The sequence below is a fragment of the Pelophylax lessonae genome, assembly GCF_965119305.1.
Source record: "Pelophylax lessonae genome assembly, chromosome: 2".
Lineage (NCBI taxonomy): Eukaryota > Metazoa > Chordata > Amphibia > Anura > Ranidae > Pelophylax > Pelophylax lessonae.
In genome coordinates this window covers 238,192,930-238,219,620 of record NC_138769.1, presented here as the reverse complement: position 1 = coordinate 238,219,620, position 26,691 = coordinate 238,192,930, and positions in this window count along the sequence as shown.

The following is a 26,691-nucleotide window of genomic DNA, read 5'->3' as shown; positions in this document are numbered from 1 at the left end:
CACTACACTTTTTGTAGGGTGAATGAGTAGGGGTACCCCCTACTCATTCACATGGGAGGACTAGGATCTGGGGCCCCCTTGTTAAAAAGGGCTTCCAATTCCCATAAGCCCCTGCAGACCCCAACAACCACCTGCCAGGGTTGTGGGAAAGAGGCTCTGTTTTATGCAGTATTTACTGTGTGTTGCGGTAGAGCAGGCATGCAGTGTTTGGGAAAACACCTAAATACAGCATGCGATTTTGTTTTATGAATAGAGCCTGTAAGAGGTTGAACATAGGTGCAAGTAGGACGTAAGTGCTAATTAAGGGTGTTAGGCTACACCAGTGTATCCACAAACGTAATTTAAAAAAAAAAGGCAGTCAATATTGTCAGAGGCTTTTCTTACTTACTTTCTCAGGATTTGGGCTGTTAACGTTGAGGATAACCAGGATATAAGGCAGGCATTCTAAAATGTCACTGCAATACAACACTGAAGAAACATGGCACATTTAATGAAGCCACTTTAAAAAAAGGAATTGGACATTAAAGAGTTAGGAACCCTAACTTCCTCTAACTCAACACACAGCCATTAATGTCTAAGAGAAAATTTTCAAATTGGGCTCAATTAGGCATTTTCTCTCCCCGGTGTCATGTGACTTGTTAGTGTTACAAGGTCCCAGGTGTGAATGGGGAGCAGTTGTGTTAAATTTGGTGTTATCATACTGGTCACTGGAAGATCAACATGGCACCTCATGGCAAAGAATTCTCTGAGGATCTGAAAAAAAAAGATTTTTTGGTCTACTTAAAGATGGACTAGGCTATATAAAGATTGCCAAGACTGTGAAACTGAGCTGCAGCATGGTGGCCAAGAGCATACAGCAGTTTAACAGGACAGGTTCCACTCAGAACAGGCCTCGCCATGGTCGATCGACCCAAGAAGTTGAGTGCACGTGCTGAGTGTCATATCCAGTGGTTGCCTTTTGGAAATAGACGTATGAGCGCTGCCAGCATTGCTGCAGAGGTTGAAGGGGTGAGGGTGGTCAGCCTGTCAGTGCTCACCCCATATGCCGCACCTTGCATCAAATTGGTCTGCATGGGTGTCATCCCAGAAGGAAGCCTCTTCTAAAGATGATGCACAAGAAAGCCCTCAAACAGTTTGTTTAAGACAAGCAGACTAAGGACATGGATTACTGGAACCATGTCCTGTGGTCTGATGAGATTAAAGATCAACTTATTTGATTCAGATGGTGTCAAGCATGTTTGGCGGCAATGAGATGAGGAGTACAAAGACAAGTGTGTCTTGTCTACAGTCAAGCACGGTGGTGGTGGGAGTGTCATGGTCTGAGGCTACATAAGTGCTGCTGGCACTGGGGAACTACATTTCATTGAGGGAACCATGAATGCTAACATGTACTTTGACATACTAAAGCAGAGCATGATCATCTTTCTTTGGAGACTGGGCCGCAGAGCAATATTCCAACATGATATCAACCCCCAAACACACTTTCAAGATGACCACTGCCTTGCTAAATAAGCTGAGGGTAAAGGTGATGGACTGGCCAAGCATGTCTTCAGACCTAAACCCTATTGAGCATCTGTTGGGCATCCTAAATGGAAGGTGGAGGAGCACAAGGTCTCTAACATTCACAAATCCCTGAGCTGTTGTCATGGAGGAGTGGAAAAGGACTCCAGTGGCAACCTGTGAATCTCTGGTGAACTCCATGCTCAAGAGGATTAAGGCAGTGCTGGAAAATAACGGTGACCACACAAAATATTGACACTTTGGGCCCAATTTGGATATCTTCACTTAGGGAAGTATTCACTTTTGTTGCCAGAGGTTTAGACATTAATGGTTGTGTGTTAAGTTATTTTGAGGGGACAGCAAATTGACACTGTTATACAAGCTGTACACTCACTACTTTACATTGTAGCAAAGTGTCATTTCTTCAGTGTTGTCACGTGAAAAGATATAATAAAATATTTACAAAAATGTGAGGGGTGCACTCATTTTTGTGAGATACTGTATATAAATCCAAAATAATAATACTAATAATAATAGTAATAATAATAAAAATAACATACGGCAAGCATAGTATGCTTCATCAATTGATGGGCATGATAATAGTTATGCCTAAATGTCAATGTATAAGCTTTTTATTTTTTTGTTTAATAAACTCTTAACTTTTTTTAAAAGGTATGTTTTTGTTTTTCATTTTTAATTAGATTCTTATGTTTTTAATACTGTAATTGTATCTAAAATACATTTTTGGGGGGTTAGGGACTAGGGATGATCGAACGGTTCGGGTCGACCATCGGTTCGGCCCGAACATTGGGTGTTCGAGGTTCGGCCGAATTTAGAACATTTTGCCCAAAAAGTTCGGAATTCGGCAACCAGAACCGACCAAAATGCAATGCTTCAGGAAATGGGCTTTAAAAGCCCGTGATTGGACCAGAACCATTAGCAAAAGCCAATTGAGGGGGCAGGAGAATGCTAGGAATGTGATTGGAGTGACTAGGGGGTCCCTAGACCAATCATTAGTGAATACGCCCCCCAGTATATAAGATCGCCCCCGCCATATTCCTAGCATTGTTATACTGGACATGGAAGAGAGTGGAAGCAGTTCTGTTAATTTTACTTTAACCACTTGCCGACTGCCTAACGCCGATCTACGTCGGCAGTCAGCCCCTCACAGGCAAAGTGACGTAGGGCTACGTCACTAGCTTGTGAGGGTCTAGGGAGCGAGCGCGCCCCCGGAGGCGCGCTCCCGCTCCCGCGTGGTCACGGTCCCCCCCGGGCGTGTGACCAGCGGACCCGATGTCCGCCGGTCACTCGGCGATCGGCGGGGGAGAGGGAGAATGTCAGGCAGCTTGTGTAAACAAGCTGCCTGTCATTCTTCCCGCTGTAAAGACACTGATCAAATGGATCTAGTATGTAGATCCGTTGATCAGTGTCCTTACAGCTGAAGCCACAGCCAATCACAGTAGAAAGCACGCCCCTAGGGATACACACAGCCCCTCCCTCCCAAATAAAGTTAACCCCTTCACAACCAGTGTATTTTTACAGTAACAGTGCATATGTATAGCACTGATTACTGTAGAAATGTCACTGGTAACCCCAAAAGTGTCACAAATGTCAGTCAAGGGTCCGATCTGTCCGCCCCAATGTCGCAGTACCGCAAAAAAAATCGCAGATCGCCGCCATTACGCGTTAAAAAAAAAAACAACAAAAATGACAAAAATCTTTCCCTTTGTTAGTAAACGCGATAACTTTTGCCCAAACCAATCAAAATACGCTTTTTGCGATTTTTTTTACCAAACATAGGTAGGATAAAACAAATTGGCCGAAAATTTTAAAAAATTTTGATTTTTACTTTTTTTTTGGGGGGAATTTCATATAAAAAAATGTGAAAAATATTGTTATTTTTGCAAAATTGACGCTCTTTTTTTGTTTATAGCGCGTGATCAAAAAATTGCACAGGTGATCAAATACTACCAAAAGAAAGCTCTATTTGTGGGAAAAAAAGGACGTCAAATTCGTTTAGGTACAGCGTCGCACGACCGCGCAATTGTCCGTTAAAGTCACGCAGTGCCGAATCGCAAAATACCCCCTGGTCAGGAAGGGGGTAAAATCTTCCGGGGCTTAAGTGGTTAAAAGTGTCATTTAGCATTTATTAGTGTGAGGAAAGGGATATCTAGTGTAGTTAGAGTGCTCCTTTACACTTAAGTTAGCTTCAAAAATTTAGTTTCTGTAGGGAAAGTGTTAAGTGTAAGGGGACCGTAGTGTAGTGTAGGGTTAACTGACAGTGACTGCTATGGCAGGGTGACAAAACCCTTCCATAGCAGGGTGACCGCTATAGAGAAATGATCATTTCTCTGAGTTGCTTCGGGACAGGAATATAGCTTCTCACCAGCCAAGCATTTTTTATGCTGCAGGGGCTGCCACTGCCAGTGCTTTTTTGAGGACATGTTTGATGTCAGACATGACATCTGAACATGTGTACAGGGGGTATATATACACATATATGTCTGTATATATACCCCTAGACATATATAGGTGTGATAGTAGCAGAAATATATGCTTGCGCTAATGAAATCATTTACAGTAATATATTTCTGCTACTATCACACCTATATATGGCTAGGTGTCTATATACATATAATTATGTGTGTATATATACCACTATACACAAGTTCAGATGTTTTGCCTGCCTCAAAAGAACCCAAAAAAATGCCAAAAAAACGCTAGCGTCAAAAAAAAAATGCCCAGGTGTGTTTTTGCTGGCATTTTTTGGGGGGTTTTGGAGGCAGCCAAAACATCTGAACTTGTGTATAGTGGTGTATATAAACACATACATATATTTATATACACACCTAGACATATATAGGTGTGATAGTAGCAGAAATATATGCTTGCGCTAATGAAATCATTTACAGTAATATATTTCTGCTACTATCACACCTATATAGTGCTAGGTGTCTATATACATATAATTATGTGTGTATATATACCACTATACACAAGTTCAGATGTTTTGCCTGCCTCAAAAGAACCCCAAAAAATGCCAAAAAAAATGCTAGCGTCAAAAAAAAAAATGCCCAGGTGTGTTTTTGCTGGCATTTTTTGGGGGTTTTTGGAGGCAGGCAAAACATCTGAACTTGAAAATGCCTGCTATTAAACCGGCAAGGTGTGAAAACCGAGAGGAGAAGCCAACCCCCTGAGCTGAAAGTGTTCTAATACAAACAATCCTTTTTTTTTATGGTTCTGGACATGCTACAGAGCTGAAACTTCACAGGTACACCTTCCGATCCAGGAGGGGGGAGCACAACACTGTATACACCCATGATTGTTCATTCAAATATATGTGCATATTTATTCAGCTCCCTGTGTGTTCTTAATAAAGCAGTATTCTACCAGGGCGGCTGTGCACTCTTCTCTTCCTTATTCTCTTCCTTATTCCTTGCATAAATATCCCTTTCCACCACCCAGTGGAGTTTGAGGAGAGCTGCAACGTTCTGGCAAAAGAAGCCTTTTTGAAAAGGACAATCAGCCAGCCTTGATGGGATTTCTGATCAGTGCATGAACTGGTGATTTCTATTTTTTTTTTTTTTTTTTGGATGAATCCAGGATCTGATGCATTCTTGTGAACAGTTATACCAAGTGGTTCTCAAATCTTTACCTAAAAAATTACAAAATGTAGTGATACTCAGGTCTCTAGGAGCTTTCTTAAATTTCAAGTATTTCTGTAGCAATACCACATCCCACCGTTGCCAGTCTGGTACTGCATGGATTTTTTTTTTTTCGTTGCTGCCATACAATTTTTTATTCATTTTGATATTTTAAATTTTTAGGAAAATGTTTAAATTATAAATTATTATTTAATAAATATTGTACACTATTTTGTTTGTCTTTTATGTAGTATTTGGAATTTTTTCATTATTTATCAATTTGTAAATTGATTAATTATTCCCCCAATTGTAGGTCAATCAAGATAATTAAATAACCCTCTGTTCACTTCTTCCTTGCAGCCCTGTGCCCCATTTTTTATTTCTCACTACTGGTGTGTCGGGTAAAAATAGATAGGAAAGGTTCTTAGTCTGCCTTATACTGGCCTCTTTTTTGTCGTAGTGGCTCCTCCCATATGCACATATCAGACTTCAGAAAACACTGAATGGTATTACAATACTCTAACATTTCCTCTCACAGCGGTAGGTATGCATTCCAGCTCACTTCTGCAATTTCTGGTATGGATTTCAATTGAAGACATTTGATGTGCAATCAGGAAACTGACAATAGAAATGGCAAGGGTAAGTTGGCACATCAAATGTACCACTACTATTATTGGAGTGCACTGTCACACGTGGGGATATATGATCAAGCATTACATGTGCATTGGTCCATTGGTGTATATTGTATTGGTGTATTCTGTTTTGATCTTTGAGATTTTTGATTGATATAAGTATGACATTTGGCAGGGTCTGTAGTATTAGTGGTTTGCCATTCCCAAAAAGAGTTACATTCTTTAGTGTGGCTTCTCCCTAATGTTGGAGGGCAGGAGGAGCCTACTATGAGTCTAGGCTGTAGCTGGAATTTAAACATCAAGACTCCAACCTTCAAGTCCTTCTTGTCCAGGACTGTTTATGTCATCTACACTTGCATCACTCTTGCGTCCATTCACACTGCCGCGACTTGTCAGGCGACTTGTCAGCCTGACAAGTCGCGGTCCTCCCGCTTCCACTGTGTAGTACAGGAGCCGTTCTAATAGGAGCGGCACAAGTCGCTCCTACTTAGAAATAGGGTCCTGTACTACTTCAGGGCGAACTGGAGGTGACTTGCATTGACTTCCATTATGTGAAGTCCGTGCAAGTCGCGCCGAAATCGCGCTGCACGCTACTTCACAGGTCGCCCCCGAAGTCGGAGCGACCTAATGTGAACGGGGGCTTAGTGATGATGTAGTGTTTCTTTTTGTTTTCCTTTTTCTCCCATGTTCTAAAAGTGCAGTGTGTAAGATCAATCAGGACTCAGCTAAAAGTGCAAATTCTTAAAACAGTGATTGGGTCACTTTAAAACAAACATAAAGAATGAGCTATAATTAACAAGCCACCCACTACCCGAAAAGGTATCTCCCTATGTTACCCCTTATGTAATCATCCCTCGGGTTTCGTAAAACTCCTAATATGCTTAAATGGGAAGCTGAATTATCCCAATCCTTTTCCTTTGCTCAATGGTTAGTGGCTTTTAAAGCCAACACCAAATCCTCAGCTTGCGTTGATCATTGGGATAACACACAGAAGATACTACACAGATACTACATGACGCCACACAGATTACACTCGATAGACAATACCTTATCTCCACTTTGTTGGAGAGAGTGTCATGACGATGGGAACTTGGTTCATGTATTCTGGAGCTGCCCTCTCATTCAACCCTTATAGAAGGAGATATCATCCACCATTTCCATAATAAGTGTAAAAGAAATGTTATGAACTCTGCTTTAGCTCTTTTGAGTATTGGTATAGATGAAGTCCCTACTAACATTAGAACAATCATTGCTCACATCCTCTTCGTCACCAGAATAGCAGTGGCCAAAAGGTGGCGATCCACATCTCCTCCCACCTTAGAGGAAATCAAACATAGGGTTAACTACCAATATGAAATGGAAAAAATGCAAGCATATAATGAGTGCAAAGCCTCCTTATTCCATAAAAAAAATGGCAAAAATGGTTAACAATTCTCCCTGACGTTGACTAAGTAGATGGTCAAGTTAATGTTGGAACAAAATCTTTAGGATTATTGCTAGTAGCTACTCTCTTATTGTGCCCGGGACCAACTGCTGGTGAGCCTAGTTTCCCCTCCCTTCCCACTTCTCTTTTCCTTTTTTTTTTTTTTTTTACACCATTTAGTTATACCCCTTTCTAGTGAATACATCCACACTTTAACTGCGTTTAACTAATAGTGTGACAGCTCCCCTTGGTTCTGGGTATGTATTGGTGTGCCCGTATGATGCCACTTGTGTATAGTCTGGAATGAGAGGATGGGTGGTGGCAGCCCCGCCATCTCAATGGAGCTATGCCAGGATTGCCTGACAACAGTGTGTTCCCAAAGGGGGGACAGGCAGTTTCCTTTTATGGACCATGAGTCCAGACTCTTGCGGCTGATCATAAAGAATTTTCAGAGTTAATTAATTACCAGTGTGTTTCTGGTTATTTCTCAGGTTCAACAGTTTACGACCTATAAGGACTTCCATGATTATTGCCTACAATTCTTTAAATACGATCTATGGATGTACTTGTTTTTGTATACTGTTTGTACTTTCTTTATGGTTAAATATTATGTTGTTAATCTGTATATTGCAATAATTTTCAATACAAATGTATGGTTAAAAAAAAAAAGAACGAGCTATAATGAAGGTATAGTGTTAAAATGAAGTATATATTGCTGCTACTTTATATTTCACAGCCAACATCTAAAATAGATCAGTTAATCAAATAACTGAATTAAGGAACTCTGCAATATATCTCTGACAAAATGGGGTAAACTTTAAATGATGAAACAAGAATAAAGATAAAGTAACTTACACCATGAATAAACACATTTTTTTCACCAACATAAAAAGACATTCATTAGACAGCAGTTATTTTCATTAGTGCTCCGGGACACATTAAACTGCCATTAAGAATGGACACATCTTTTTCTACAGTGGACCATGTTAAATTATTAGAACTTTGCATACCTTGATATATGGGTGGTAATTTAGGCAATCATTTAGTTTACATCTGAATTAATGAGCTGCTGCACTCTCATTAGACAATCACATCTGGTAAAATATGAATTATATATTTCCTAAAAAAGCGTGTTATACTGTATGGCTTTCGATGGCTTTGGGGAAACTCAGCACCTCTTCTTCATAACTAAGATGCCCCCTAATAACAGGCATTTAAAACAATGACAAATTGCTTTTATGAGTAGGGTTGAGCGGACACCTAGATGTCCGTGTTCGACGGGTTCGGCCGAACTTTAAAAAAAAGTCCGGGTCCGTGTCCCGGACTTTTACCGAACTTTTCCCGGACACCGAACCCCATTGAAGTCAATGGGGACCCGAACTTTAAGGCACTAAAATGGCTCTAAAACACCAAAGGAAAGGGCTAGAGTGCTGCAAATGGCAGCAAAACGTAATTAAGAGCATGGCAAGTGCTCTGCAAACAAATGTGGATAGGGAAATAACTTAAAACAACAAAAAAAAACAGAAAAATAAAACAATGTTCTTCTTCATCTCTGAAGGACGAGGCCCATATGGAGTAGGAGGGAGGTTGAGGTGGTGGTGGATGTGGCGGTGACATAGGCGTGCGCACAGGGTGTGCTGGGTGTGCCTGGGCACACCCTAATCACCTAGGGCACATAGCATTGCCAGTGAGGAGATGGGAAAGATCTCCCTGGGACCTGCTCTGCTCTATTTCTCCTTGCCTACAGGTACATGGCCCCGATACATTACTCTCCCTGCTGGCAAACACATGCATGTGTATTTCAACTTTGGGGTGCACACCTTAATGCAATAGGCTGCGCACACCTATGGGCGGTGTAGGTGGAAGCGGCGGTGGAGGAGGACCAGGGCCGGATTAACAGCATCATGGGCTTGGTGCTGAGGATTTTGAAGGGCCTTAAGGGCCGTGCCTTGCCATGCACCCAGAGGAGGAAGGGTGCAGCCATGCATGCCTAATTCAACATGGGATGCTGTCTCTGAAGCCCATAAACACATCCATGCATCGCCAACTGTCCCTCCTTGTCCGGCCTTCACGCTGTGTGGGGAGGTTCTGAGGGTGCTGCCTGGGGAAGCGAGCATAGAAGCCAGACTTCTGTGTTTACAAGTGACAGAAGAGCGGTAACAGTGAATATGGCCAACCCGGGGCCTATATAAAAGGTAGGGGCCTGGAGCTGCAGCTCCAATAGCCCCTACATTAATCTGGCCCTGAGGAGGAGGACGAGGTAGCCAACACTGCTTCTTTTCAAAAATTTTAAATGAGGGTACACCCCAAAAGAGTGAGAAAGAGCAAAAATGGAACAATGGGTGGGTAAGGTCGGTATCCATTGCTATTCTGCATAAGGTACGGAAAAGTCCCGTGGGATCCATGCCTGGTTCATTTTAATGAACGTGAGCTTGTCCACATTGTCTCTGGACAGGCGGCTGCGCTTGTCTGTTATAACGCCCCCAGCCGTGCTAAATACCCGTTCAGATAATACACTGGCTGCAGGGCACGCCAGCACCTCCAAGGCGTAAAGGGCAAGCTCAGGCCATGTGCCCAATTTGGAGACCCAGAAGTTGAAGGGGGCAGACCCGTCATTCACTACATGTAGGCGTGTGCACACATACTGCTCCACCATGTTGGTAAAATGCTGCCTCCTGCTAAGACGTTCCATCTGAGCTGCTGGTGCTGCTGTTTGTTGTGGCGTGCTGACAAAGCTTTTCCACATTTCGGCCATGCTAACCCTGCCTTCTGAGGTGCTGGCGGTGCCCTGGTTGCGTTGGCGACCTCCTCCTCCTCCTCCTCTGCCTTGTGCTTCCACTGTGGCCCCGCTGTCAGATGGGAATGCCAGCAGCATGGCGTCTACCAGCGTGCGCTTGTACTCGCGCATCTTGCGATCGCGCTCCAGTGAGTGAATTAAGGACGGTACGTTGTCCTTGTAACGGGGATCCAGCAGCGTGGCCACCCAGTAATCAGCACAAGTTAGAATGTGGGCAACTCGGCGGTCATTGTGGAGACACTGCAGCATGTAATCGCTCATGTGTGCCAGGCTGCCCAGAGGCAACGAAAGGCTGTCCTCTGTGGGAGGTGTATCGTCCGTGTCCTCTGTATCCCCCCAGCCACGCACCAGTGATGGCCATGAGCTGGCCTGGGTGCCACCCTGCTGTGAACATGGTTCCATCTCCTCCTCCAGCTCCTCCTCCTCCTCATCCTCCTCATCCTCCAGAACTGTGCCCCTGCTGGACAATTGCGTCCCTGGCGTTTGCGTGTGCAGGAACCCACCCTCGGAGCCCCTTGCGAATGACTGCCCTGAAAGCCTTGGAAATGTTACCTCTTCATCCTCCTCCTCCTCCTCATCCTGTGCCACATCCTCTTCCATCATCGCCCGAATTGTTTTTTCAAGGAGGCATAGAAGTGGGATAGTTAAGCTGAGAACGGCGTCATTGCCACTGGCCATGTTGGTGGAGTACTCAAAACAGCGCAACAAGGCACACAGGTCTCGCATGGAGGCCCAGTTAAATTAAATAGCGGAATAGAAAATATGATCCAAAAAAAGTGTATGTATATCACACGTACACAACCACACTGGGCCCCAATTACTATTGTTTGTACCCCTAAAAGGCTAGATGAGGAGTAGGGGGAGTATGGAACAGGCAGCACCCTCAAACCTTCAGAAGTATGAGATGAACCCCAACAACTTGGAAAGGTGGATCTCTCTCACACGTACCAACACAGACTATCCCCCAATTTAACTGATCCCCAAAGGTTTTTGATTAAATAGCGGAATAGAAAATATGATCCAAAAAAAGTGTATGTATATCACACGTACACAACCACACTAGGCCCCAATTACTATTGTTTGTACCCCTAAAAGTCTAGATGAGGAGTAGGGGGGGTATGGAACAGGCAGCACCCTCAAACCTTCAGAAGTATGAGATGAACCCCAACAACTTGGAAAGGTGGATCTCTCTCACACGTACCAACACAGACTATCCCCCAATTTAACTGATCCCCAAAGGTTTTTGATTAAATAGCGGAATAGAAAATATGATCCAAAAAAAGTGTATGTATATCACACGTACACAACCACACTAGGCCCCAATTACTATTGTTTGTACCCCTAAAAGGCTAGATGAGGAGTAGGGGGGGTATGGAACAGGCAGCACCCTCAAACCTTCAGAAGTATGAGATGAACCCCAACAACTTGGAAAGGTGGATCTCTCTCACACGTACCAACACAGACTATCCCCCAATTTAACTGATCCCCAAAGGTTTTTGATTAAATAGCGGAATAGAAAATATGATCCAAAAAAAGTGTATGTATATCACACGTACACAACCACACTAGGCCCCAATTACTATTGTTTGTACCCCTAAAAGGCTAGATGAGGAGTAGGGGGGGTATGGAACAGGCAGCACCCTCAAACCTTCAGAAGTATGAGATGAACCCCAACAACTTGGAAAGGTGGATCTCTCTCACACGTACCAACACAGACTATCCCCCAATTTAACTGATCCCCAAAGGTTTTTGATTAAATAGCGGAATAGAAAATATGATCCAAAAAAAGTGTATGTATATCACACGTACACAACCACACTGGGCCCCAATTACTATTGTTTGTACCCCTAAAAGGCTAGATGAGGAGTAGGGGGAGTATGGAACAGGCAGCACCCTCAAACCTTCAGAAGTATGAGATGAACCCCAACAACTTGGAAAGGTGGATCTCTCTCACACGTACCAACACAGACTATCCCCCAATTTAACTGATCCCCAAAGGTTTTTGATTAAATAGCGGAATAGAAAATATGATCCAAAAAAAGTGTATGTATATCACACGTACACAACCACACTAGGCCCCAATTACTATTGTTTGTACCCCTAAAAGGCTAGGAGTAGGGGGAGTATGGAACAGGCAGCACCCTCAAACCTTCAGAAGTATGAGATGAACCCCAACAACTTGGAAAGGTGGATCTCTCTCACACGTACCAACACAGACTATCCCCCAATTTAACTGATCCCCAAAGGTTTTTGATTAAATAGCGGAATAGAAAATATGATCCAAAAAAAGTGTATGTATATCACACGTACACAACCACACTAGGCCCCAATTACTATTGTTTGTACCCCTAAAAGGCTAGGAGTAGGGGGAGTATGGAACAGGCAGCACCCTCAAACCTTCAGAAGTATGAGATGAACCCCAACAACTTGGAAAGGTGGATCTCTCTCACACGTACCAACACAGACTATCCCCCAATTTAACTGATCCCCAAAGGTTTTTGATTAAATAGCGGAATAGAAAATATGATCCAAAAAAAGTGTATGTATATCACACGTACACAACCACACTAGGCCCCAATTACTATTGTTTGTACCCCTAAAAGGCTAGGAGTAGGGGGGAGTATGGAACAGGCAGCACCCTCAAACCTTCAGAAGTATGAGATGAACCCCAACAACTTGGAAAGGTGGATCTCTCTCACACGTACCAACACAGACTATCCCCCAATTTAACTGATCCCCAAAGGTTTTTGATTAAATAGCGGAATAGAAAATATGATCCAAAAAAAGTGTATGTATATCACACGTACACAACCACACTGGGCCCCAATTACTATTGTTTGTACCCCTAAAAGGCTAGGAGTAGGGGGAGTATGGAACAGGCAGCACCCTCAAACCTTCAGAAGTATGAGATGAACCCCAACAACTTGGAAAGGTGGATCTCTCTCACACGTACCAACACAGACTATCCCCCAATTTAACTGATCCCCAAAGGTTTTTGATTAAATAGCGGAATAGAAAATATGATCCAAAAAAAGTGTATGTATATCACACGTACACAACCACACTAGGCCCCAATTACTATTGTTTGTACCCCTAAAAGGCTAGGAGTAGGGGGAGTATGGAACAGGCAGCACCCTCAAACCTTCAAAAGTATGAGATGAACCCCAACAACTTGGAAAGGTGGATCTCTCTCACACGTACCAACACAGACTATCCCCCAATTTAACTGATCCCCAAAGGTTTTTGATTAAATAGCGGAATAGAAAATATGATCCAAAAAAAGTGTATGTATATCACACGTACACAACCACACTAGGCCCCAATTACTATTGTTTGTACCCCTAAAAGGCTAGATGAGGAGTAGGGGGAGTATGGAACAGGCAGCACCCTCAAACCTTCAGAAGTATGAGATGAACCCCAACAACTTGGAAAGGTGGATCTCTCTCACACGTACCAACACAGACTATCCCCCAATTTAACTGATCCCCAAAGGTTTTTGATTAAATAGCGGAATAGAAAATATGATCCAAAAAAAGTGTATGTATATCACACGTACACAACCACACTAGGCCCCAATTACTATTGTTTGTACCCCTAAAAGGCTAGGAGTAGGGGGAGTATGGAACAGGCAGCACCCTCAAACCTTCAGAAGTATGAGATGGACCCCAACAACTTGGAAAGGTGGATCTCTCTCACACGTACCAACACAGACTATCCCCCAATTTAACTGATCCCCAAAGGTTTTTGATTAAATAGCGGAATAGAAAATATGATCCAAAAAAAGTGTATGTATATCACACGTACACAACCACACTAGGCCCCAATTACTATTGTTTGTACCCCTAAAAGGCTAGATGAGGAGTAGGGGGAGTATGGAACAGGCAGCACCCTCAAACCTTCAGAAGTATGAGATGAACCCCAACAACTTGGAAAGGTGGATCTCTCTCACACGTACCAACACAGACTATCCCCCAATTTAACTGATCCCCAAAGGTTTTTGATTAAATAGCGGAATAGAAAATATGATCCAAAAAAAGTGTATGTATATCACACGTACACAACCACACTAGGCCCCAATTACTATTGTTTGTACCCCTAAAAGGCTAGATGAGGAGTAGGGGGGGTATGGAACAGGCAGCACCCTCAAACCTTCAGAAGTATGAGATGAACCCCAACAACTTGGAAAGGTGGATCTCTCTCACACGTACCAACACAGACTATCCCCCAATTTAACTGATCCCCAAAGGTTTTTGATTAAATAGCGGAATAGAAAATATGATCCAAAAAAAGTGTATGTATATCACACGTACACAACCACACTAGGCCCCAATTACTATTGTTTGTACCCCTAAAAGGCTAGATGAGGAGTAGGGGGGGTATGGAACAGGCAGCACCCTCAAACCTTCAGAAGTATGAGATGAACCCCAACAACTTGGAAAGGTGGATCTCTCTCACACGTACCAACACAGACTATCCCCCAATTTAACTGATCCCCAAAGGTTTTTGATTAAATAGCGGAATAGAAAATATGATCCAAAAAAAGTGTATGTATATCACACGTACACAACCACACTAGGCCCCAATTACTATTGTTTGTACCCCTAAAAGGCTAGATGAGGAGTAGGGGGGGTATGGAACAGGCAGCACCCTCAAACCTTCAGAAGTATGAGATGAACCCCAACAACTTGGAAAGGTGGATCTCTCTCACACGTACCAACACAGACTATCCCCCAATTTAACTGATCCCCAAAGGTTTTTGATTAAATAGCGGAATAGAAAATATGATCCAAAAAAAGTGTATGTATATCACACGTACACAACCACACTAGGCCCCAATTACTATTGTTTGTACCCCTAAAAGGCTAGATGAGGAGTAGGGGGAGTATGGAACAGGCAGCACCCTCAAACCTTCAGAAGTATGAGATGAACCCCAACAACTTGGAAAGGTGGATCTCTCTCACACGTACCAACACAGACTATCCCCCAATTTAACTGATCCCCAAAGGTTTTTGATTAAATAGCGGAATAGAAAATATGATCCAAAAAAAGTGTATGTATATCACACGTACACAACCACACTGGGCCCCAATTACTATTGTTTGTACCCCTAAAAGGCTAGATGAGGAGTAGGGGGAGTATGGAACAGGCAGCACCCTCAAACCTTCAGAAGTATGAGATGAACCCCAACAACTTGGAAAGGTGGATCTCTCTCACACGTACCAACACAGACTATCCCCCAATTTAACTGATCCCCAAAGGTTTTTGATTAAATAGCGGAATAGAAAATATGATCCAAAAAAAGTGTATGTATATCACACGTACACAACCACACTAGGCCCCAATTACTATTGTTTGTACCCCTAAAAGGCTAGATGAGGAGTAGGGGGAGTATGGAACAGGCAGCACCCTCAAACCTTCAGAAGTATGAGATGAACCCCAACAACTTGGAAAGGTGGATCTCTCTCACACGTACCAACACAGACTATCCCCCAATTTAACTGATCCCCAAAGGTTTTTGATTAAATAGCGGAATAGAAAATATGATCCAAAAAAAGTGTATGTATATCACACGTACACAACCACACTAGGCCCCAATTACTATTGTTTGTACCCCTAAAAGGCTAGGAGTAGGGGGAGTATGGAACAGGCAGCACCCTCAAACCTTCAGAAGTATGAGATGAACCCCAACAACTTGGAAAGGTGGATCTCTCTCACACGTACCAACACAGACTATCCCCCAATTTAACTGATCCCCAAAGGTTTTTGATTAAATAGCGGAATAGAAAATATGATCCAAAAAAAGTGTATGTATATCACACGTACACAACCACACTAGGCCCCAATTACTATTGTTTGTACCCCTAAAAGGCTAGATGAGGAGTAGGGGGAGTATGGAACAGGCAGCACCCTCAAATCTTCAGAAGTATGAGATTGTGTTCACTGTACCCCACAAAGATTGAGTTCACTGCACCCCACAATGATTGTGTTCACTGCACCCCACAAAGATTGTGTTCACTGCACCTCACAAAGATTTTGTTCACTGTACCCCCCAAAGATTGTGTTCACTGCACCCCACAAAGATTCTGTTCACTGTACCCCACAAAGATTGTGTTCACTGCACCCTAAAAGGATGTTGTTCACTGCACCCCACAAAGATTGTGTTCACTGCACCCTAAAAGGATGTTGTTCACTGCACCCCAAAAAGATTGTGTTCACTGTACCCCCCCAAAGATTGTGTTCACTGCACCCCACAAAGATTGTGTTCACTGCACCCCAAAAAGATTGTGTTCACTGTACCCCCCAAAGATTGTGTTCACTGCACCCCAAAAAGATTGTGTTCACTGTACCCCCCAAAGATTGTGTTCACTGCACCCCACAAAGATTCTGTTCACTGTACCCCACAAAGATTGTGTTCACTGCACCCCAAAAAGATTGTGTTCACTGTACCCCCCCAAAGATTGTGTTCACTGCACCCCACAAAGATTCTGTTCACTGCACCCCACAAAGGATTTTGTTCACTGCACCCCAAAAAGATTGTGTTCACTGCACCCCAAAAAGGATTTTGATCACTGCACCCCAAAAAGGATGTTGTTCACTGCACCCCAAAAATGATTTTGTTCACTCCACCCCAAAAAGATTGTGTTCACTGCACCCCACAAAGATTGTGTTCACTGCACCCCAAAAAGATTGTGTTCACTGTACCCCCCAAAGATTGTGTTCACTGCACCCCACAAAGATTCTGTTCACTGTACCCCACAAAGATTGTGTTCACTGCACCCCAAAAAGATTGTGTTCACTGCACCCCAAAAAGGATGTTGTTCACTGCACCCCAAAAAGGATGTTGTTCACTCCACCCCAAAAAGATTGTGTTCACTGCACCCCACAAAGATTGTGTTCACTGCACCCCAAAAAGATTGTGTTCACTGCACCCCAAAAATGATTTTGTTCACTGCACCCCAAAAAGGATTTTGTTCACTGCACCCCAAAAAGGATGTTGTTCACTCCACCCCAAAAAGATTGTGTTCACTGCACCCCAAAAAGATTGTGTTCACTGCACCCCACAAAGGATTTTGTTCACTGCACCCCAAAAAGATTGTGTTCACTGCACCCCAAAAAGGATGTTGTTCACTGCACCCCAAAAAGGATTTTGTTCACTGCACCCCAAAAAGATTGTGTTCACTGCACCCCACAAAGGATTTTGTTCACTGCACCCCACAAAGATTGTGTTCACTGCACACCAAAAAGGATTGTGTTCACTGCACCCCAAAAAGATTTTGTTCACTGCACCCCAAAAAGATTGTGTTCACTGCAGCCCAAAAAGATTGTGTTCACTGCAGCCCAAAAAGATTGTGTTCACTGCAGCCCAAAAAGATTGTGTTCACTGCAGCCCAAAAAGATTGTGTTCACTGCAGCCCAAAAAGATTGTGTTCACTGCAGCTCACACACAGAAAAATGGATGTGGATCACTGTCACCTGCCTATCTCCAATCCCACACCACACAGCAATATCGATTGTAGTTTGTAGAACACAGTTTCCCTAAAATTCAGCAGACTCTGTCCCTAACAGGATTGAGAAGAGATCGTAGATCAGGATTGAGTGCAGATTCACCCCACCCCCCACACAGCAATATCGATTGTAGTTTGTAGAAGACACTGACCCTATAATTCAGCAGACTCTATCCCTAAAATGCCTACAACTCGCCCTGCCTAAACACTCCGACCTGTCCCTCAATTCTATCCGGACACAAATGGTTTTTTCCTGCCTATCTTTCCCTAATCAGCAGCCAGCACATTGATGTGTGCTCTGTCCCTTAGCTAAGCAGCAGAATGACGCTGCTGCGGCGGCTGCCTCGAACTTATAAAGACTTGGTCACATGCTTCAGACGGCCAATCACAGCTACTAAGACATTTGCAGGCATGGCTGGGATGGCTTAAGGCACACCAGTTAAACGATTGTTGATTGGCTGTTGAAAGCCCGCCATGAAAAGAGCGCCAAAGCATGCAAAACCCGGAAATAAAACGACCGAACACGGATTTTTACCCGAACATACAGTAAAGTGTCCGTGTCCGTGTTCGGGTAAAAAAAATCCAATTATTCGGTACGAACACGAATAATACAGTCCGTGTTCGCTCAACACTATTTATGAGTAGTTAATTCTTTCTTAGGAAGGACAGCTGATATTAGAAAATGCTGTATTGTCACAAACTTTGATGTGAGTGCACTTTCCGAATTTCCTAGTTTGGACATGCGCAATAATGACAAAACGCATACATTTGGAAAAGTTGAAGTCAATGTTTGAATGGATTTTATGTGAAATATGCGTTAAAACATGCTGTTTTTTCTTTCGTTCCTTGCATTTATTCTTTACATGAATAAACCTTCCTGTAAAATACATAACGTTTATTTCAGTATCTTATTAGGGAATCTTCTTTGCTGTGTGCCTGGTTCAAGTAGGTGAAGATATTTAGGCAGGCACTCACTTTAGTTCATGTTAGTAAATCCACAATGGTGTCTATGTGTGGGCGAGTGTTTTGATACATGTTTAAGCCATCTAAAACTAGGTGGGCATGCGTTCTTGCACCTGCACAGTGCTTTAGTATATCAACCTCAAACAAAGGAAGTAAAATGTAAAATTTTCTGATTGTTCAACTGGCTATAGATGGATCGAAAAGCTGTAATTTCAAAATCCCAACACATTCATATTTTAGAATACTGTGGGCATACCTAAAATGTCTACAGTAACAAGCAGACAGATTTTGGCTACCAACATCTTGACCAAGTTTAACACAAATCTCTACCAGTACTCAGCAAATTCACTGATACAATGCTTTATTTTCTACATATCAGTATATCTTTGGAATAATAAAGAAATTTGCTGCCATGTTTAGCCAGCCATAACTGCATGTGGGGGGCATTTGAGAAAGGGTTTCATTTTTTATTTAGCTGTTACCATGTCTTCACATTGCCATGTAAAGTGTAGAGATTCACTGAGCTTTGAAAAGAATGAGGAAATGTTAAATCCCTTTCAGGTTTTTTATTGCTGTCTCTGTCAAAGGTAGGGTATTAACCCTCCCTATTATGTCACACAATATAGAAAGCAATGAGAAATTCAAAACAGCTGTTAACCTGGAAAGGATTCAACAACATATTTCCATTCATGACACAAGTGGCGTTTTTGTGGGTTATTCAGGTTGGTATATATATATATATATATATACATGTACTATATAGACTGCTCAACAAAAATTAAAGGAACACTTTGAAAACACATCAGATCTCAATGGGGAAAAATATCATGCTGGATATCTATACTGACATGGACTGGGTAATGTGTTAGGAAGGAAAGAATGCCACATCGTTTGATGGGAATGGAAATCATCAACCTATAGAGGGCTGAATTCAAAGACACTCCAAAAATCAAAGTGAAAAAATAATGCAGCAGCCTGCTGCATCATTTTTTCACTTTGATTTTGCTAAAATGTCATTGCAGCAACTCAAAATGGTAGTCAGTAGTTTTTATGGCCCCCACGTGCTTGTTTGCATGCCTAAAAATGACAGGGCATGCTCCTAATGAGATAAAGGATGGTGTCCTGGAGTATTTCCTCTCAGATCTGGACCAGGACATCACTGAGCTCCTGAACAGGTCGATGGCCCGAAACATAATGTCCCAGAGGTGTTCTATTGGATTTAGGTCAGGCAAGTGTGGGGGCCATTCAATGGTATCAATTCCTTCATCCTCCAGGAACTGACTGCATACTCTCACCACATGAGGCCTGGCATTGTCATGCACCAGGAGGAACCCAGGAGCCACTGCACCAGTGTAGGTTCTGACAATGGTTACAAGGATTTCATCCCAATAGCTAATGGCAGTTAGGGTCTCCTTGTCTAGCCTGTAGAGGTCTGTGCATCCCTCCATGGATATGCCTCCCCAGACCATTAATGACCCACTACAAAACCAGTCATGCTGAACGATGTTACAGGCAGCATAACATTCACCATGCCTTCTCCAGACCCTTTTACGTCTGTCACATGTGCTCAGGGTGAATCTGCGCTCATCTGTAAAAAGCAAAGGATACCAGTGACAGACCTGCCAATTCTAGTGTTCAATGGAAAATGCCAATCAAGTTCTATGGAGCTGGGCAATGAGAACAGGGCCCACTAGGGGACGTTCGGCCCTCAGGTCACCCTCATGAAGTCTGTTTCCGATTTTTTGTTCAGAAACATTTACACCAGTGGCCTGCTGGAGATCATTTTGTAGGGCTCTGGCAATGCTCATCCTGTTCCTCCTTGCACAAAGGCACAGATACCGGTCCTGCTGATGGGCTAAGGACCTTCTACAGCCCTGTCCAGCTCTCCTAGAGTAACTGCCTGCCTCCTGGAATCTCCTTCATGCTCTTGTGCTGGGAGACACAGCAAATCTTGTGGCAATGGCACGTATTGATGTGCCATCCTAGAAGAGTTGGACTGCCTGTGCAACCTCTATAGGGTCCAGCTAGTCATGGTACTAGTAATCACAATGAACCTAGCCAAATGCAATACTAGTGAAAAACAGTCAGAAAAGATGAGTAGGGAAAAGAAATGTTTGTGGCCTCCACCTGTAACATCATTCCTGTTTTGGAGGTGGTCTTTTTCTACTCTAGTGCACCTGTTGTTAATTTAATTAACACCAAATCAGCTGAAACTGATTAACAACCCTATCTGCTACTTTACTGATCAGATCAATATCCCAGGAGCTTAAATGACTTGATGCTATACTCAGTTTAAAAAGTGTTCCCTTCATTTTTGTTGGGAATTTGCAAGGGAGTTAATGCAGTAAAGCTCTGTTGACTGCCATCAACCAATCATTTGCAAGCAACATTTTTTTTTTCCTTTTTTTCTATACATAATTGGGTATTCTTTGTGAAGTGAAACTTTACCACATTCAGTAAACAGCCCATTTGCCTGAAGTAAATCAATTCCATTGTGTCTTTTTTTATTTATTAGGATTGGTTGGGAAGAGTTTTGTATATGTGGTATAGGATTTTGCATGTATTTACTAATTATCTATTACCATTGTATATGTAGATGAGGCCCTATACTCAAAATCATTTTATTCAGATTTTTTGTGAGTTTAATTTTTTATGTATAGCATGATGCTGATAACATTTTATCAATTGTTGTAATCTAAAATATAGATAAATAGAGGAGACTTTTTTCAGTAAGAACAATTGTTGCTTGCTGGATTTTCTGCCTGAAGATAATATTAAATGTGCCAGACAGATACAGTTCCTTCACTGCATTTTTCTTCATATACCTTTGGACCCAAAGGATGCTTTAAAAGACTGTAAAAATGTAAGAAACAATGCAAAAAAAAAAATCCAAATTTAAACTTCATTTTACTCTGCCGCTTAACATTATTTGTGTCTAAAAACAAGGGTATAATGTTAAACCATTATATTTGTACACATTCGTTTTTGGTTTTATTGGATAGAAGTAGACAAAACATGCTTTATTTTCTTTACCTACATGATTAAAAAATAAAACAGGTTTAAATTTGCACATAAAAACACAAAATTCAACATGCAAATGTAGCAATTACTATTGCATTCACAAACCCAAGTCTATAAACAGCCTGCAGTTGAACTGATGATTTATATTATTTGTATGGATGTCTCATTATGCCCTTAGATAGAGATGTGTACATTTATTTTAGAAGCTCTAATGGTGCTTAGAAAAACTGCAACCCATAATCCTTTTGAAATATGTATATGTGTGATTGGATTGAGGTGTTACATTTTCAAATATTTGCAACATGGACTGCATATGATAGTAAAACACTTTGAATACACAATCCGATAATAATAACACTGTAATCCTCAGGAACTGACTTATTACACCAGCCACTGCCACCACAATGGCAAAATCTATAATAAATCATAATGTCAACATGTGTGTCCTAGGGGTGACCTTCCGTCTTAAAGATAAAGTGAGATGGATCCTTCATTTCAGCCTCAAGCTGGCTGGATTGCCCTTTGTAATTGACAAGTTCTGTATGAGAGAAAATCAATCCAACAGTAGTATCAACATTTTTATCCCTGGAGGATGCTTCTTCAAGAGATGGATAGGCCTTCTTCAGGCATGGATTCTTCAACAGCTTTAGTTATATATTTTATGACTGGCTGATAGAGGAGTGTAATGTGGGGGATGTAAAGCCACTCATCTTTTGCTTGAGGTCAAAGGTGATGTCTGCTTATTGGGCCTAATATGTCAAATAATATGTCAAATGAAACTCAGTGCTGAAATGTAGTCAATTAGTACATCTTAAAAAACATTAGCCAAAAATCTTGTTAACTATTAATACTGTAACTTGATCCAACAGCTGGTTGTACATAGCAGTGACCTTTTCAATCATGTATAATAACCGTACAGTTGAATTAAAGTGAAAGTATAACATTAATGCATTTCTTTATTTCTAATTAAACAGCTTAACTATACAGGAATCATAAACTCCTCTAACTGAATCTGTGCATTGCACAGTAAATATAAGTGAGAAAAACAGCGCTAAATCAAGCGAAAATAAAATGCAAAAAAGCTTGCTGCAAAAACTGTGTGAAAAAAACCTAGTAATAAAAAAAAAACCTCAAACCAGTGCTAATTTGGCTCTAAAAAATATTGACAGTGCTGTATCAAATCTATACAGTTTATATTAATAAATAATTAAATATAAATATGATATATTATACACTTTTCACCCGTGGCTTTTGAGGTGAAAGTCGTTTAAGATCTCTCTTTCTCCCAAACTGATTTACATGTTTACACCTACATCCTACAGCTAAAAACACGGGAAAATAAAATGGGGGATTTGGCATTTAATAAGGTTTATAATAAACCGTATAGAAAGTTTGAAAAGGTGATTAAAAAGTATTGGCCAAATCTTCTAAGAGATAATATTTAAAAAAATGATTACCTACAAGACCAACATTTATCTATAGGAGGGAACCACAAGGAAGTGAGGTTGGGTGAGCAAATCAACATTATTAGAAATGGTCATAAAAAAATATTTTTTTATGTATATTTTTTATATACTTAGCCTATCTAATCACTTAGAATTTATCACAATAAAGATCCACGTGGATAGCTTTTCTGTGGTATAGACAAAATTGATGCAATCAGAGAAGAAAGAACTCACTGCTCAAGGTGGTATAGATGCCTGATGACACACACCGGTGCACGCCCCGACTCGCCTCCGTGGGAATTCAATGAGAGAAAAAGAAATTGGCAGCACTCCAGATGAGGTCAAAATCCAGATTTAATGACTGGACATCCAAAGATGACAATAGTGACAAGGTAGACGCGTTTCACACACTATACTGTGTGCTTAATCATTACTATAAATTACTGGTAATGATTAAGCACACAGTATAGTGTGTGAAACGTGTCTACCTTGTCACTATTGTCATGTTTGGATGTCCAGTCATTAAATCTGGATTCTGGATTTTGACCTCATCTGGAGTGCTGCCAATTTCTTTTTCTCTCATAGACAAAATTGAGAATGTCTGGAGAGGATCTAATAATAAGAGAAAAGTATCACAAACGATATACTCACTGGATATATGAACTCAACACTTTGCAGCCAGCAGGTTTTAATATTGAATTCACTTTAAATTGTCTTATTTCTAATTTTTGACAATTTTAAAGTACATTTGCTTTAAAATTGATTTAAAAAATCTTTTTTTTTTTTTTTTTTGCTTTTATTGTATTTTTGTCTTATTTTGCTTGATAATGTGTTATATGGTCCAAATGTATGCACTTTTTTCCTCAATTTACATAGTTACATAGTAGTTGAGGTTGAATAAAGACAATAGTCCATCCAGTTCAACCTGTGTAGGTGTGTTTGGCCATAATCATTTCACATACCCCTGAATGTTTTGATCCTTGAGATGTACGTCCAAGAGTCTTTTAAAAGTAGCAATACTCCCCGCAGTTACTACCATTTGTGGTAGAGCATTTCACAGTCTTGTAGCCCTTACTGTAAAGAACCCCCTGCGTAGCCTGAGGTTAAAATGCTTCTCCTCTAATCGCATTGTATGGCCTCGTGTCCTCATGCATTCCTTGCGACTGAATCGTTTTTTTTTTCTATGTTTCTATTTAAAAGCACCTGGTCTGACTTTTTTAAGGACATATACGTTTTGACTTCCTAGAATCTGAAAGTATATGGATCACAACTGAGTTTCTGAATACAAACAATAGCATATATTATATGGCTCTTGAATGTGCTACTATGCTGAAAATGTATGTTCTGTTAGTATGTATTGTTTGTATGTTGTATTACAATGTATTTTCAGCTGGTTAAAAAATTAAAACATTCTATTCACTGTGAAATGCAATACTGGAAAGAAATGACATGGTTATATACTGTTAAAAATGACTTCTATTTATACACGATTATGCTAAAGCTGATTAAATATACCATTATAGTTTGTCAGATATTAGTGTCAGATTTTACATACGTCATTGGGCTCATATTTTACAGATAATTTCTGGAAAGTTAGACTAAATTTACATGGCCATCTGGGGTGAGGGTGGGGGGGGGGGGGGTGGTAAAAATAGGCAGTTTGTCCACATTTTTTCTGTTTCCTGACCACTCACCTACTGCAACCCCTACAGTGAGGGGAAAAGGTATTTTTTGCCCTGCTGATTTTGTATGTTTGCCCACTGACAAAGAAATCATCAGTCTATAATTTTAATGGTAGGTTTATTTTAACAGTGAGACACAAAATAACAACAAAAAAAATGCAAAAAAAAACGCATTTCAAAAAAGTTATACATTTATTTGCATTTAATGAGTGAAGTAAGTACTTGACCCCTTCGCAAAACATGACTTAGTACTTGGTGACCAAACTCTTGTTGGAAATCAAAGAAGTCAGACATTTCTTGAAGTTGGCCACCAGGTTTGCACACATCTCAGGAGGGAATTTGTCCCATTCCTTTTTGCAGATCCTCTACAAGTCATTAAGGTTTTGAGGCTAATGTTGGTAACTCGAACCTTCAGCTCCCTTCACATTTTTTCTGTTAGATAAAGGTCTGGAGATGGGCTTGGCCACCCCAGGACCTTAATGTACTGCTTTATGAGCCACTACTTTGTTGCCTTGGCCGTATGCTTTGGGTCATTGTCATGCTGGTATACCCATCTGTGACCCATTTTCAATGTCCTGGCTGAGGGAAGGAGGTTCTCACCCAAGATTTGAGGGTACATGACCCTGTCCATTGTCCCTTTGATGCGGTGAAGTTGTCCTGTCCCCTTAGCAGAACAGCACCCCCAAAGCATAATGTTTCCACCTCCATGTTTGATGGTGGGGATGGTGTTCTTGGGGCCATAGGCGCAGCATTCCTCCTCCTCCAAAACATGGCGTGTTGAGTTGAAGCCAAAGAGCCTGATTTTGGTCTCATCTGACCACAACACTTTCACCCAGTTCACCTCTGAATCATTCAGATGTTCATTAGCAAACTTCAGACGGACCTGTATATGTGCTTTCTTGAGCAGGAGGACCTTGCGGGCGCTGTAGGATTTCAGCCCTTCACGGCGTAATGTGTATAAATTGTTTTCTTGGTGACTGTGTTTCCAGCTGCCTTGAGGTCATTGACAAGATTCTCCCGTGTACTTCTGGGCTGATTCCTCACTGTTTTCATGAGCACTGAAACTCCACGAGGTGACATCTTGCATGGAGCCCCAGACTGAGGGAGATTAAAAGTTTTTTGTGTTTCTTCCATTTGCAAATAATCGCACCAACTGTTTTTACCCTCTCACCAAGCTGCTTGGTGATGGCCTTGTAGCCCATTCCAGCCTTGTGTAGGCCTAAAATCTTTTCCCTGACATCCTTGGACAGATCTTTGGTCTTGGCCATGGTAGAGAGAATGGAATCTGATTAATTGAGTACTTCTGTGGACAGGTATCTTTTTTAAAGGTAACAAGCTGAGATTAGGAGCACTCTCTTTTAGAGAGTGCTCCTAATCTCAGCTTGTTACCTGGATAGAAGATGCCTGGGAGCCAGAAATCTTGATTGGTAGGGGATCAAATACTTATTTCACTCATTAAAATGCAAATCAATTGAAAACTTTTTTAAAATGCGTTTTTATTTTTTTTTTTTTTTTATTCTGTCTCTCACTGTCAAAATAAACCTACCATTAAAATTATAGACTGATCATTTCTTTGTCAGTGGGCAAACGTACAAAATCAGCAGGGAATTAAATACTTTTTTCCCTCACTGTAGGTTCTGTTCACATTGCCATAGCCGCAGTGCTTTGCTGTGCTTTAACTTAAACTTAGCATGTCATGTTTTGGCAAGTGGTACTGCTAGTCAGGCTTATCTATTGAAATCAGTGGGAGTGCACCACTACTGCATGCCAAGGACTTGGCACACAGTTGCAACACAGTATTTTAATGTAAAGTCCCCATTAAAACCTGAAAATCAAAACATTTAGAGGGCAATAGTATCTGCAGCAAATTGCTTTTTAAAGGGGAAATCAGGCCTGATGATCGTGCGAAGGAGGACTTAAATTGCATGTTGTCAAACCTTTTTGTAGTTTTGGATAAAGTTTGATTAGAAAGAAATCCTGTTTAAGGTTATATTTTTGTTGCTTGTTATCAGCTAAACTAAAGACAAAACCAGAAATGAGAGGAACTTTCCCTGCAGTGAGGTAAATTCCCATCTTGGA